This window comes from Ursus americanus, chromosome 12 (genome assembly GCF_024610735.1).
Source record: "Ursus americanus isolate L20-20 chromosome 12, mUrsAme1.1.p, whole genome shotgun sequence".
Classification (NCBI taxonomy): Eukaryota; Metazoa; Chordata; class Mammalia; order Carnivora; family Ursidae; genus Ursus; species Ursus americanus.
The window spans coordinates 49,822,042-49,838,932 of NC_142138.1; positions in this window are offsets into that span (position 1 = coordinate 49,822,042).

Sequence of the window (16,891 nt, forward strand, 5' to 3'; positions counted from 1 at the left end):
TGATAAAAAGAGAGAGAGAAGAGTGCAAGAGGGGTCAGTTTCCATAGGAACAAATGTAACCACAGGAAAAGCTGTTAGAGCTAGAGAGCTTTGTCTCCCGATACGCTGAACTCACATCACCAGTGTGTTATGAGCAGCACATTGCCCTCAGTTAATTGCATTTTCCAAAGTCAACCCTAAAAACCTCTGTAAGTAATAAGTATTGACAACGTTTCTTTTCATTAGACATTTTACTTTATTTTTTATACACTGGTCTTTTGAATGTCTTCAGCCATGAAGTGAAATAGATTCACCAAAGTCTGAATCCTGTCCTATATCTATATTGACAAGCTTTTTAGAGAGTAAACCCAGGACACCACCTTACCAGTAAAACAACAACCACCAAAAAACACTCCCCCAAATCATAATATATAACAAAATTTTTACACATGAGCATTATTGGTTTAACATAAAATACGTAAAATTGTGTTATAAACATGGACTCTCTGGTTTCTGAAATAAAAATATTTTAAATCGGGAAATTAGCAATATTTATTATTTGGATTGGTATTATTTGAATATAAGAGGAAAAAAGCCAGCTAAAGCATAAATATTCTATTAGAAAATTAAGGCAACACAAAATAATTACTTTTTCTTAAACACTGACTGTAATACATTTAACTGTTAAAACATACTAGCTACTTGATAGAGGGCATGAAGAATCAAAAAGAAAATAAAGTAATAAGTAACTTATAGAACTTTTCTAAATTTACAAGGTGAATTAATAATAATAATAATAATTCAACTTAGAAAAAATTGGTAACAAATAATTTCTCATTATCAATATAAGAAAGGGTTATCCTGTACTATATTTTAAGGGCCCAGAGGAACTGTTCCATTTTAGAAAAATCCATAATTATCATGTAAACTCCAAGACTTCTGTTTATAGCTTTTGAAGAGGGGTTTAAGTATTAAAATAGTAACAATAGGAAAGTTCTAGAAATCTCAGGATTATTTTTGAATTCTTATTTTCTCTCTCTCCATCCAATTTGTCATAAAACTCTGTGATCTATCGTTTCTCATCCTTTCTCCATGACCTCACTTGCTTGGCCCCAGCAGCTCTAGGTCCCCCCCCTGCAAGCTTCCAGTGCTCCAGTGCAGAACCACTGTCCCTTTTCTGTATTTACTTGTCCACATTCCCATTCCTAATAGGCAGGTTTCTCATAGGTTTGCCAAAAAAGTCTGATTAAATTATTTTGAAATATAATGTAAATGACTGATGGAAATGTCAGTGTGTTGTACTTCCCAGGGTGATGTGCATTCAAAAGGGAAATTTATTATCCTCAATAATTAATTCGTTGATTCAAATCCTTTGGAAATTAGAAGAAACTCTTTTTTAATTTAACAACTGAATACTTAAAGGAAGAATGAATCTATAATGTTAGAATTTCAACAGTAACACAGCTGTTGACCCCAATAGATTTCAATTTGCATAATTTTGACAACTAACTCCTTCACATACAACCATCAGCTCTGTAATAAAATGTTGGAAATTTAAAAGCTACCTGATTTGTTCTTTATACCACTTGTCCCACAATTTGGAATTTTGCAGCCCCAGCTACCTTTAAAATGGAGACAAGGAAGAGGTTAAAAACTAGGGACTGTTTGAGTCACAAGAGCCTCCAGATTTTCTTCTTCACTGTCCCTTCCCCACCTCTGCAGAAAACTGAAGATATATCCTTGAAATGGTGAGAAGGAGACTTATTTGAGAGGGTAAGAGTTCTGTCCGTTAGAAACATACCCATAGAGCAGAGCAGGAATCCATATTAAAATCTCAAAGTTCAGTGGAAATCTATCAGTCACATAATGAATTTTGAAAGCCCAATCTTTTTTGCCCTTTGAGGTCTCAGAATGATAACAGGTAGGCTAATAATCTCCAGGTCAACTGTAGAAAAATTCATTTCAGAGAATTTGACTGGTCAAGAGGAAAGAACTAAAGATACTGATATAGCCCAACTAGATTATGCAGCCCAGAGAGCAATGAATCAGGAAGATATAATAGTCCTAAGTGTGAATACACCTATTAACATAACTTCAAAATATATAAAGCAAAAAGTAAGGGGATTAAAAGGAGAAATCAAATTCACAATCTCTTTCTTTGTAATTGATAGAACAGGCAGAAAAATGTATCAGTAAAAAAATGGACATTTTGATTAACATTATCAAAACTTGACCTCATATTTACACGTTACACACAACTGAAGAATATACATTTTTCTTAAGTGCACTGAAACACTCACTAAGCAGATGATATGCTATGCCATAAAACAAATCTCTCTCCATAAGTTGAAAAGGACTTGAAATCATGTTTCCATGCCATAACTGCATTTAATTAAAAATATCAATAAGATATCTAGAAAATCTCCAAATACCTGGAATTTAATCCACTTATTTTTAAGTAACTGATGGAGTAAAGAAGAAATCACAAGGGAAATAAGAAAATATTTCTTATTCAATGATAATTAAAACACAGCAGGACGTAGCTAACATAGTGCTAATGCGGTACTTAGAAGGAAATTCATAGTTTTAAATGTTCATATTTAGACAAGGCACTGGGCTAGACACCGGAAATTCAATGGTAACTAAAACACAGTCCATGTCCTGATGGTGAATATAGTCTAGTGCAATGGTTGCCATATGTGAGCGTGAATAATCATCACCAGGAGTATTTACTAAAATGTAGAGTCATTAGAATGTAGACCAAATTACAGCTTTCCCTTATGAAGCCATCACTGTTTTAGTATGCCCTTCACAATAAGGAGCTCCATGTGGCTAACAAACATATGAAGAAATCCAATTTCATTTCGTATTGGAAGAGTGTTAATTGGAAACAATGAGAATTCACTACACGCCCACCAGAATCACTAAATGCAAAGGACAGAAAATGCCAAATGCTGCAAAGGTGTGGAACAACCGAATTCTCACATACCGTTAGTGAGAATTTAAATTAGTAAAACTACTTTGGAGTAGTTTGGCAGTAATGGCTAACGCTGAATGTGTAGGAATTCCATGAGTCATCAATTTCCAACCTTGGTATGCACCCTACAAAAATGCTTACATATGTTGACCCAAAACGATGTACAATCATATTCAGAGCAGCACTATTTGTAAATAAAGACTAATAAACACTACCTAAATGTCTTTTAAGAGTAGAACAGATTTAAAAAATGGTGACATATCCACCTAATTAGATACTACACAACTTTAAGTAAGAAAGAAGTACAAATACATGCAAAATTTGGATGAATATCTTAAAGGTAACATTGAATAAAAGAAGCAGCATTGATAAAATGGTATATACAGAATGATTCTATTCAAGTCAATTTCAAAAGCAGACAAAACTAATCCATGGTGGTTGAAGTCAGAATCATGTTTAGCTGTGGGAGAGTGCAGAGTGAGGAGTGACTGGTAGGAGACGTGAAGCTAGCTTGGGGGACGCCGGCAGTGTTCTATTCCTTGACTTGTGTGTGCTATTGACATTCAAAGGTTTGCATGGGGTAAAGATTCACTGGGCTGTACACATGGAACTTGTTCACACAAATTGTCTATTTCATTTCAATTAAAAGCTCAAATAAAAACAGAAGAACAATTTCCCTTTGTTTTTAATTTGATTCATAGAAGTCATCACCAAAGTATCTTCATTATCAGAATTTCTCATGCCTACAATTGCCAACCACAGCTCTTTTTCTCCCTAAATTTAGTTCAAATGGCTTGGACTATTCCTTTTGTTCTCATACTTACTATGTACTCTTTGGGTGCTCCAATGAATGGGAGACCTTTAACATTTTCAAAGTCAAATAATAAGTTTAATATTTCATTAGAAGAATTATTTTTGAGGTTAATAATTGCCAATGTAACCCCCGTGTTGCCCTAGGTAATCCTTTTTGAATCAGGGTAGTGAGGTTTACAGCTCCCTGAGAGTGGTGCCTGAGCTATGTCCCTTTGGGAGTGGAATGTATTGCTTTCTGAAGCCGAACAAATCCATATTGAATCATAATCCTCCTACTCTGGACCATTGGAGATATCTGGCATAATTTCATATCTTCTTGCACTCTAATCATTTTCCTTTCCTTTAGTAGACATATGGGAAAACCATCACATACTCACTGGTTTTTGCAAGTAAACTTTGGAGAAGCCTTTAATTAAATGAGTATTCATAGAAATATGAATTATCTTGTGTTCCTTAATAAATGACAATTTTTTTGTTGTTGTTTAGGAAAATATCCATTTACTCACATTGGTTTGTGTGAAGTTAAATTACAAGTTGCCTTGGAATTTAGGGCATAACTGATAAGGATTAAATGAATAAAGGATCTTAACTTTGTTTTTAAAGATTTTATTTATTTATTTGAGAGAGAGACAGAGATTGTAAGAGAGAGCACGAGCAAGGAGGAGAGGGAGAAGCAGGTTCCCCACTCAGCAGGGAGTCCAACACGGGGCTCCAGCCCAGGGCCCTGGGATCATGACCTGAGCGAAAGGCACACACTTAACTGACTGAGCCACCCAAGCGCCCCAAGGATCTTACCTGACATTCCTCTTATACACCTCCATTTTAAAGCACTGGATACCTGCAGATGAGAAAGTCTATTCGTTAAAACATTTATGAATGAAACACTTGCTTTCTTTTGTTTTACCTTTTATAAATTAAAACATATTTCTTAAAAGGCTAAAAAGAAAACTGAGTTCCATTGCCACCAGAATTAGCCATAGTTCTTACCGTAATCTTCTCAGTGAGCCCCAATCATGAGCTCAGGAATGACTGCATTAGTGCACCAAATGTGCCAGCTGAAAATAACTATGCAATTAATTGTCAAAGGATCGTACCACTTCGATGGTTACACAAAGATTCCTGGCCTCTTCTGCAGTCTCACGCAGCAGTACACAAAGTTTGTGAGGTGCTAGTTGTAGAAGACGTTGATCTTGGTCAAGATGTCTATTTGCCAAATCAAAATGATTTGGACATTGCATTTGAAGGAGGTTGAATATTGAAAATTTAGAGAATACTAGTTGTTGGCCTTAACATACGGGCTTCTCAAAGTACACAAGTTTTATATTTATCCAATTTTCTTAACTGATTTCTTGACAGCATCTTAAAATGAGAACATGCCTAGTTTCATTATGGTTGCACAAATTTATACTCGTGGATAAAACATAATTGTAAATTGTTTTTCTTTCTGGTATCATCTTTTGAAACATATCCTGTTTTGCATTTTTTTTTCCTAATAATTACCAGAGATTTTGTGTTTTATTGCTTTCTATTCATAATACTCACATCTTTACTTACACTTTCATGGTTTCTGAATTGATTGCTGTTTCGGTTTCTATGGTAACTCTGCCAGTTGCCTACCTATAAATAGATATTTTATAATAGCAGGCTTATGGAAGTTCAATTTTTGAATACCCTTCTGCAATAAGGAGAATTGCTAGAATAATAACATATAAATCAAGATTTAGGAAAACAGATATCTTATACTTGTCAGGGTGTAAAAATAGATGACTAAAATTGAAAGTTCAGTTAGACGCATGCTGGCAAGCACATGGCAAAAAGACAGAATATTCAAATATTTAAAAAGAAAAATGTACAGTTGGGATATATTTTTCATTTTAGCCTCCATTGAAAAATTCATGATATCTTTTAAATAACATTTATTAACTACATATAAACTCTCCAGACTGAATTCCTTTCATCGGACTTATACTACTCTTCAATATGATTTTGTAGAAATTCTTACCTCTGGATATTATCCCTTGGTTTTATATGTATATATGTTACATATAAAGTTTATATATATATATATACTTTTAATCTTTTAATGTTCTTTATATTATGGTTTCATTTGCTATACAGGTATTTTAATTTATGTTGCCAAATATGTTAGTTTTCCTAATGGTGAACTATATGTTGGCTAATTGAATTTAAATTAAAAAATATGTGAGTTTTCAAAAAAATTTTTAAATATGTCAGTTTTCTTCTGTGGATTCTGATTCTGTGCCTCACTTAGGAAGTCTTTCCTACTGCAAGATTATAAAAACATTCCCCTGTATTTCTTTTTCATTCTTAAACAGTCTTAAAAGTATATCATGTTATTAATCTATCTGGAATTTATTTTTGTGTTGATTGTGAGGTAAGATTCTACTTTCTATAGAATGTCAATTGGATCATCAGTAGTTATCATTTCCCTGATGATTTTAAGTGCTCTATTTATCATTTATTAAATTTCAAAAATACATGGATCTTTTCTATACATGGACCTTGTATTATGGCCCCTTCCTTTATTTTTTTATTCCCATACTGATATCTGCTAACTAGCATGTTTTAATATATAGTAGTATATTTCAAATGTGTGTTAGTATTCTGCTTATTTATTCTTCTGTATGAACTTTAGAATCAGCTTGAAGTTCCATAAAATCCCCATTACTGTTTCCATTTAGTTTATGATTTAATTCAGGAACAAAGTACATCTATATAATATTTAGTCTTCCCATTTGGAAACATACAAACTATCTTTATTTGCTCTGCTCAGTTTTATGTTCAACAGTAAAGTCACATTTTATTCCCTACTTTAAAAAATTCTGGAATTTTGTGCTATTGTATGTGGAATATTTTTTCCATTATTTTTCTATTTGCTTATTGTTATTAATTCTACTAAGCTAGCATATTTATCTAGCATTTCACCCCCTAACTGCACTATTGTATGAGTTCTTTGGCTTTTCAGTTCTTATACATATATATTTAAAGGCATGCTAATATATGCTTTCATTTTCTACCCACATATCTCACAAATCTTGTAGAGTTTTGCACACTTTAGGGAATAATCTAAATATGTACCAAATCCTTGGAAAAGACAATAAATGTATATGAATCTGTTCACATCTGCCCCACTAATACATTAATATCTAGAGAGAGAGTCGGGACCGTACGCTTACAAAATAAGTAATATATTAACATTTTTTTAAATAAAACTTATTAGCTTCAAACATTTTCCTAAATGTAGGCTGCATTGTACATTTACATGATGTAATCTCCTTCGGATTATGAGCTCCTTAAATTCAGTGGATCCACCTAATTCATCCCTGGGCCACCAGCCCCGCCAGTGAAATTCAGTGCTGTTGCATCGATCATCAATCCTTACCACCCTAACTACTTTAGTCAGCAAAGAAAGCCCACAGTCTGAGGCCTATGAAATGTTACTCTGCTTTTGGAAATATAATTTCATACCACATTTGGTCTCATTCCTAAACGGCGTTTTACATATAAGATGATTGTGCCTTCAACAGAAGGGACCTTTTTCATTGAATCAGAGTCAGACCACCTGTAGGTGTCTCACACGTAAAGGCACAGAAAAATAAAAACTAAGTACACGCAAAAATGTCTTTTCCTAGACAAGAATATTTGAAATGAAATATTAATATCATGTGAATACTTGTCGAGTTTCCCCTTTCTTCTGGAATTTGATCGTATCCATCATTAGCATTATACTTTCTGGGTAGTTTCGTGATACAAATCAATAAGTTGTGTTGCCTGTTCCCTTTTAATATAGCAAATGTAAGTTGCACGTTCCTGACAGTGTGTTAGCATAGACAAATATAAATTACACTTAACAGTTCAGATCCATATGAATCACTTCTTTTGAGGTTTCTTCAGAGAATGATGGTAATCACGTAAAGAAAATGCAAGAAAGTAACTCCATTTTATTGCATTCTTTGCAATGTCCCGTTGATGGATGAATTTTACATTCAGTGCAGGGGAGATTGTATAATGAAATGCATATCAGATAATTAACGTCTGTTAGACATTTCATCTCGTTTGTATTTAAAAGCACAAGTTGACCTTATCAGATGCCTAATAAGTGAAGTAATTGTACCTTGTACCAATCAAAATATCTTCCATTATAACAAAAAATGAGATTCGGTTATATCATAAAAATATTATTTCTGATGTCCAGTAGTTTACACTTAAATATATATTTCTGGTGTCAAAGAAATCCAGCCATTTCTTCAAACAATAATATTTGGGATGCCTACGACAAGCAAGGCTTTTAAAATATATAGTTGTTCTAGGTAAGGGAAAGAAAACATAGTATCAAGAAACATATATTAGCAATGCCATTCATTTCTTGATCTGTTCAAACATGTGGCAGATCACTACAGCAGAACTTATTCCATTTATTTCCACACAAATGGTATTTCATTTGAATAAATTATCAGAAAAACAGTGACTAAAAGAATGAGTTGTGGTTGATGCTGAAAAGCAGACCTTAATATCGTGAGGAAATGAGTAGTTCTAGAAACTAGAAATCATAAGACATGTCACTACTGTAAATTAGATTATTTCCCTAGTGCTTTAGTTATGTAAATGTTATCTCTGATGCCATGTATGCAATGTTGTCAACTTCTAGGCGGATCACAAGGCTCCCATCTGCTTTCTGTCCCAATTCACTTTTCGCCGGGTTATGCCCTGCTCCTTGGTCTGTGAATATGGCAGTAAGAATGGCCTTTCAGTAACTGTGAATTGCTAGTCCTTCTTTTGAAGGTAGACGTACTCTTCTCTGTACATGGTCCAATGCTCTATCTCTGAGTGTTTCAGCATATGGAAATATTACATTCTCAATGAAAACAACAGTAATCTCACTGGTCCAAAAGTATATCATTTACTATGGGAATGCTCTTTAAAAACAAATGTCCCATGAGGTTTTATCTAATGTTACACTATTTGCCTCCAATAAGGCCTAGAAGCCTTGGAAAACTTGGGACATCTTTCTTGAATAGTCTTTATATGCCTTATCCTATTTGTGTGTGTCCTAAGGCCAAACTTTAGTTCCACAATTTGCATTCCAATTGTAGTCTTGGTTCTCTCCACCCTCCTCCTGTGGTGTTCCCTACAGAACAGCTTTCCCCTCTGACCCCAGAATCCGTCTTACACTACATCTGCCTTTGACCTTTTAGATGTCCAAGTAGAAAATACAGAAGAGAGGCTACCATGTCAGTCTCCACCCTTCACTCTGACACGTACAACTGGCCATCATGTTTCTTCCTGCTCTGCATTATTTATTTCTATTACAATACTGCCTCTCAATCACTCACTGTCTTTGTAGTTAGAGTCCCCTGACCACTCCTTTCTCTCAAGATGTTCCCAGCCTTCTCTAAAAAAGAGGTCTTCTAGCTCAGCTTGGGAACCCTGGATTCTGCTTCTGCCAACATCGAGGACCAACTAGCTTTACTGAGCATATATTTCAGATCCCACTTTCCCTATGGAATACAACATTGATGAAATAATCTCTACTTTGGCTCGTTCTAAGTTCTTTTTTGAACCTCTTCACATGACTCATACATCTCTGCTTTTTAAGATTTACTTTCAGACCTGTGCATTACTTTTATTTCTGGTATGCTTTCCCACCCCCAAATGCCAAAGTATTTCCAATTTTCTTTCTATTTACTTAAAATCATCGAGGATTTACTAAGCAGCTACTATGTACCTGGAATGTACTTAATACAAAGACGTGAGCCCTGGCCCAAGAAGCTGACTTTTCAAAACTCGTATTTCCTTCAAACCATTCTGAAGTCCAATTTATGCAGGTTTGAAGGATCAGAATAACAGAGAAGGGAATGGAGAGATATGAACCAGTAGTTCTCACTGTTTTTTGAGTATGACTATCATGTACTTGAGATTAGTAAACATTCATGTTCTAGAAGAGTTTTTGAATAAACTATTCTTAAATTGCATGAAAGAAGCAGAATTTAAACCAAACTTTGTCTATAAATTTAATATCTAAAATTGTATCTGATTTTACTTCATTTTGAGCTACTGCTTAATCTGAGTCTGCATGTTGTGTAAGCCTCTGAGAACACTGAGATGAATTATATATAAGGGAAAATTAGAAATTGCTTGCATAGAAAGTTCCAGTAATAATAATAATTCCCGCAGGGGAATCAAAAACAATACAAACTACAATCCAAAGAAAATATGGGAAGCCTACCAGGTAAGAGGTTCACAAACAAGCAAACAAAATAAAGCAAATCTGTTTCCAACCCTCATCAGGTTGGAGGTATGAGACAATCTTAAATGACTGTGCACTTATTAAATATAGCTGCTTGAGAAATTTTCATCTGTGCAAATGAGAGAATTAAAAATAAAGGATAATTGTCTATCTTTCCATTTCTGAAGCACTTTTTAAAAAGAGCTTCACATTTCTCATGACATCCTTATAAGAATTTTAACAGAAAGTCCTCTGTCCTAAGTTCTATGTCTATCTTCTGGGATCTGAAAAGGAAAATTACCTGGCGAAGGGCCCGAGGGAGAAAAGAGACAAACTACTCTGACCCCACAATGGTAACCAGGGGTTGCCAAGTTGTAAAATAATTACGGGGAAGCCTTTGAGGAATCTACTAAGAAGCAAATAAAATGCTAGTACAGATCAGAGGTTGCTTTGAACTAAGGGAACTTCCGCATGGACTTTGTAGATACCTAAGCGTAATGAATGCCTAATATTTGCTTAACTAGTTTAATATACACTTCCTAGTTTACAGTGTGTTTTTATCCACAGATCTATTTCATCTATCTCTATAAGCTCATAAGAAAAGAAATATTCACCATTTTTTTGGTCCATCCCTCCTCCCCCCCCCTTTTTTTAAATTCCTGTATTATTAACATACAGTGTTACGTTAGTTTCAGGTGTATAATATAGTGATTCAAGAATTCTACACATTATTCAGTGCTCATCACAGTAAGTGGACTCTTAATCTATTTCACATATTTCACCCATCCTCCCATCCACCTCCCCTCTGGTAACCATAAGTTTGTTCTCAATAATTAAGAGTCTGTTTTTTTGTTTGTCTCTTTTCTTTGTTTGTTGTGTTTCTTAAATTCCACATATAAGTGAAATCATATGGTATTTGTCTTTCTCTGACTGATTTATTTCACTTAGCATTATACCCTCTAGATCCTCCATGTCACTGTAATTGGCGATATTTCACTTCTTTTTTAAGGCTCTGTGTGTGTGTGTGTGTGTGTGTGTGTGTGTGTGTACACCACATCTCCTTTATCCATTCATCTATCTATAGTCATGGGCTGTTTCCATAGTTTGGCTATTGTAAATAATATGGCAATAAACATAGGGGTGCATATATCTTTTTGAATTAGTATTTTCATATTCTCTGGATAAATATCCAGTAGTGGAATCACTGGATTATATGGTATTCTACTTTTAATTTTTTGAGGAACCTCCATACTGTTTCCACAGTGGCTGCCCCAGTTTGCATTCCCACCAACAGTGCATGAGGGTTGCTTTTTCTCCACATTCTTCCCAACCCTTGTTTCCAGTATTTTTGATTTTAGACATTGTAACAGGTGTGCGGTGATATCTCATCGTGGTCTTGATTTGCATTTCTCTGATGATTAGCGATGTTGAGCAACTTTTCCTGTGTCTGTAGGCCATCTGTATATCTTCTTTGGAGAAATAACTGTTCATGTCTTCTGCCCATTTCTTAATTTAATTATTTGGCTTTTTGTGTTGCATTGTATAAATTTCTTTATATATTTTGCATACTAACACCTTATCGGATATATCATTTGCAAATATCTTCTCCTAATCATTAGGTTGTCTCCTTGTTTTGTTGGTTATTTCCTTCACTGTGCAGAAGCTTCTTCTTCTTTTTTTTTTATGTAGTCCCAGTAGTTTATTTTTCTTTTGTTTCCCTTGCCTCAGGAGACATATCTAGAAAAATGATGCTATGGCCGATGTCAGAGAAATTACTGCCTATGCTCTGATCTAGGGTTTTTATGGTTTCAGGTCTCACATTTAGTGTGAATCCATTTTATGTTTATTTTTGTGTATGGTGTAGGAAAGTGGTCCAGTTTCATTCTTTTGCATGTAATTTTCCAGTTTTCCCAAGACCATTTATTGAAGAGACATCTTTTTCCTGTAGGATATTCTTTCCTGCTCATAGATTAATTGGCCATATAATTAAGGGTTTATTTCTGTGGTCTTGATGCCATTCTATTCACCTATGTGTCTGTTTTGTACCAACTATACTATTTCGATTACTACAGCTTTGTAGTATATTTTGAATTCTGGAATTACGATACCTCCAGTTCTGTTCTTTTTCAAGATGGCTTTTCAAGATGGTTATATATTCTCTTATAATCCTTTGTATTCTGTAGCGTCAGTTGTTATTTCTCCTTTTTAATTTATGATTTTTTAATGTATTGTTGGATTTGCCTTGTTAATATCTTGTTGAGGATTTTTGCATCTATGTTCATCAGAGATATTGAGCTGTAGTTCTCTTTTTATGTCATGTCTTTATTTGGTTTTGGTATGAGAGTAATGCTGGCCTCATAGAATGAATTTGGAAGCTTTTTTTTGTCTTCTATTTTTTGGAATAGTTGGAGATGAATAGGTGTTAACTCTTCTTTAAATGTTTGGTGGAATTTACCTGTCAAGTCATCTGATCCTGGACTTCTGTTTGTTGGGAGTTTTTGATTACTAATTCAGTTTCATTGCTGGTAATTGGTCTGTTCAAATTTTCGATTTCTTCTTGCTTCAGTTTTAGTAAATTATATGTTTCTAGGAATTTACCTATTTCTTCTAGGTTGTCCAATTTGTTGGCATATAATTTTTCCTAATATTCTCTTATAATCCTTTGTGTTTCTGCAGTGTCAGTTGTTATTTCTCCTCTTTCATTTATGATTTTGTTTGAGTTCTCCCTCTTTTTTTAATAAGTCTGGTTAAAGGTTGATCAATTTTGTTGATCCTTTCAAAGAACCAGCTCATGGTTTCATTGATCTGTTGTATTGCTTTTTTTTTTTTTAATTTCTATGTCATTTATTTCTGCCCAAATCCTTATTATTTCCTTCCTTCTACTGGTTTTGTGTTATTTGTTCTTATTTTTCTGGCTCCCTTGGCTTGTCTAAGATTTTTCTTGCTTCTTGAGGTAGAACTGTATTACTATAAACTGCCCTCTTAAAATAGTTTTTGCTGCATCCCAAAGATTTTAGATGATTGCGTTTTCATTTTCTTTTATCTCCATGTATTTTTTTATTTCCTCTGACTTCTTGGTTGACCCATTCATTATCTAATAGCATTTTCTTTAACCTCCATGTATTTGGTTTCTTTCCAGCTTTTTTCTTGTGGTTGATTGCTCCTCTGATAGTGTTGTGGTCAGCAAAGGTGCACAGTATGACTTCAGTCTTTTTGATTTGTTGAGATTTGTTTTGTGCCCTAATGTGGTCTAATCTGGAAAATGTTCCATGTGTACTTGAAAAAAATGTGTATTCCATTGTTTTAGGGTGGAGCGATATGAATATATCTGTTAGATCCATCTGGTCCAATGTGGCCTTCAAGCCACTGTTTCCTTGCTGATTTTCTGCGTGGATGATCTATCCATTGTTGTAAGTGGGGTGTTAAAGTTTCCTACCTTTGTATTAATACTGATTACTTCCTTGTTTATTAGCTGCTTTATGTATTTGGGTGATCCATGTTGGCTGCATAAATATTTACATACTGTATTGTTCGCTTCATGATTATGTAGTGTCTTTCTTTGTTTCTTGTTTTGAGGTATATTTTCTCTAATACAAGTATTGCTACCCCAGCTTTCTTTTCACTTCCATCTGCATTATAAATGCTTTTCCATACTTTCACTTTCAATCTGCATGTGTCTTTAGGTTTGAAATGAATCTCTTGTGGGCAGAATGTAGATAGGTCTTGCTTTTTCATCCATTCCATCACCCAATGTCTTTTGATTGGAACATTTAGTCCATTTACATTCAAAGTCATTATTGATCCGTAAGTACTTACTGCCATTGTGTTACTTATTTTGTGGTTGTTTTTGTAGTTCTTTCTTGTTCCTTTCTTCTCATGATTTGCTGGCTTTCTTTAGCGATATACTTGGATTCCTTTGGCTTTATTTTTTGCATATATGTTACTGGTTTTTGATTTGTGGTTACCATTAGGTTTATGTATGACATCTTATGCATACAGCAATCTATTTTAGGTTGATGGTTGCTTAAGTTTGAACCCATTCTAAAAGCACTAAATTTCCCAAGAAGAAAATATTTGCCACTTTTTAAGGAAGAGAAAACAGTGGCTCAGTCAGGTTGGTTGTCTTGGCCAAAGTCACTCTGATATTAAGCAGTCGATAGAAGCAGATAAATCCAGGGACCCGAACATCAAAGTCATGTTTTTGCTACTTGGCCAGGGCCTGGTAAAAAAACACAGAAGAGATTGTGTTAGGTGTATAGCCCTGTGACCACATGATTTATGGCATTGTTTCTTAAGTCAAATAGTCATGAGATTAATTTTCTTAGTGTCACAATAACCAAATTAGTTGAGTCTATATTTTGAGCCCTCCTTTTCTTATGATTAAGTTGTTATTTTGTTATTTAAGCCACAATGACCCTCATTTCTCCTTACCAGAACCACTCAGCAGTCAATGGAAACCCCACTATGGTTCTTTTATTATCTTCCTCTTTTCCTTGATGGCCAGTGAGAAAACCCGAGCTTTAAGTCTCAGCTATGCTATTAACTAATTGTATTCATTTTCTGATTATTGAAATGAGGGAACTAAACTAAAAGATTTTCAAGGACTTTTACATTTACTATTTCACAATATCATTACTTCAGAGTATAAGTTCCTTAAACACAAGGACTTTGTTGATTTTGTTTATTGCTGTATCCTCCATGGTTGGAACAGCATTTGCTAAAAGATGCTCAACAGATGAATAAATGACTAGTCTCTCACTTCAGGTTTAGAGAGGACGCATTGAGTAAACAGATGGCTTCTCATTCAGGGAAGGCCTCACCACTGAGCAGCACAGTCCGGAAAGAGCCTGCCATTGGAAAGCTCAGAAACTTGACTTAATTAACTCATTTAAAAGTGACCAGGATTCATGGAATGGATGCAAAGCAAATTTCACAAGTGACTGATTGGTAAACTACAGTTATAAACTCATAACTTACCACAAAGGATGTCTACTTGGTGTGCACTGGGATTTGTGTTCTTTCTAGGAATGAGTCTAAATCAACTCAATTACCCCAAGATTGCAGTGGCTAACCTGCTTAGCCCCATCTAAAGTTGTGTATTTATGGGGCACTTTCCAAAGTCAAACATTTTTTTGTATTTAAGAATCTACCCCCAGTACTGTTCATTCAGTTATCCAGTTAGTGCATAATCAGCAGCCCAAGTTTGTTACTGAAGTCAAACCCTTTTACCCTGTACTCTGAAATGCCCATAGAGAAGTATTTATTTTCTTTGAAAATGTGGATTTCTCCAGTGGGTCAGTGAATACCAAAAATACTTGAACACAAATATTTGAATGAATGTGTTCATGGAGGAAAGTTTTTACACTATACTTTGAATTTATTCCTACCGATACTTAGACTATTTTATAAAGAACTACATTTCATAATCATTTATTCATTCGAAATGAGTTAATGTGGTTACATTAAGCACAATCAACAAGTATGAGCCATCTCCAAATGGACCATATTATTAAGTGGCTAAAGCCAACAAGTATAGTGATGGTGTTATTTCTAATAAGTTGGTCACTGGGGTAGGAATTCCCAATAATAAATGTACAGACTTGTAAGATATTTATCCTTTTTTTTTTTTTTACATTTCTCTTTATAGCAGTCTTCAGAAGTTATTTAGGCTATAACTGAAGTTTTAATATGAGTCTGAGCTACTTAGAGAAGATCAAGGGATTTCTCAGACCAACAATTAGCTAGAAGATGAAAGAGATTATTTATCCACTATCCCCTTCTGTACTGGACTCTGTCTAATTTCAATTATTAAATAATATGCTTGATTCCCCATAAGTTTACTGTGACAAATCTAAAAATATTTTCTTAGCTTTAATTTCTTGGAAACGCTTTGATGAGTCATTAATTTTATCAAATCTATATAAAAACTCAGATAAGAAAAAGCATTTGTAACTTGGACTAAGAAGGTATATCCTTGTCCTATTCTACATTTAATCAATATTTAAGATAAAATCTGATGATGAATTCTAAAAGCTTCAATAATATCTAATAGCAGTGCTAAGCACTATGGGGTTAACATGATTTAAATGATAATAACCCCAATGTTTATAGCAGCATTATCTACAGTAGCCAAATATGGAAAGAGCCCAATTTTCTATCAACTGTTGAATGGGTAAAGAAGATGTGGTATATATATATACAATGGAATATTACTCAGGTATAAAAAAAGAATGAAATATTGCCATTTACAATGACATGGATGGAGCTGGAGTATATTATGCTAAGCAAAATAAGTCAGTCAGAAAGACAAATACAGAATGATCTCACTCATATGGGGGATGTAAGAAACAAAATGGTCATGGGGGAAAAAGAGAGGAAAACCAATAAACAGACTCTTAAATATAGACAATGAACTGATGGTTACCAGAGGGGAGGTAGATGGGGGTGCTGGGTTAAACAGGTGATGGAGATTAAGGAGTGCACTTGTTGTGATGAGCATTGGCTGTTGTATGTAAGGTGTTGGATCACTAAATTCAGCACCTGAAGCTAATATTACACTGTGTATTAACTAACTGGAATTTAAATAAAAATTTAAAAGCAAAATAAATGGCAGTAGCACACATCAACATATGCAAATAAAATGGGTTTTCACTCTACCCCTAAACACTAAATAGGCTCAATTTAGGGTATGAACATATTTTGAAGCAATTTGGTTTTCAAAAAGTAATTTTTATACTAGGAAATAAATGTCAATTAAAAGTCTTCCCATTTTTAAAAAAAATCCAGTAATAGCTGGATGACATCTTACAGAATACGAGTGAGACTAAGCAGCACCAAAGAAAATATGGCTTATCAATGCCATACACATTCACATT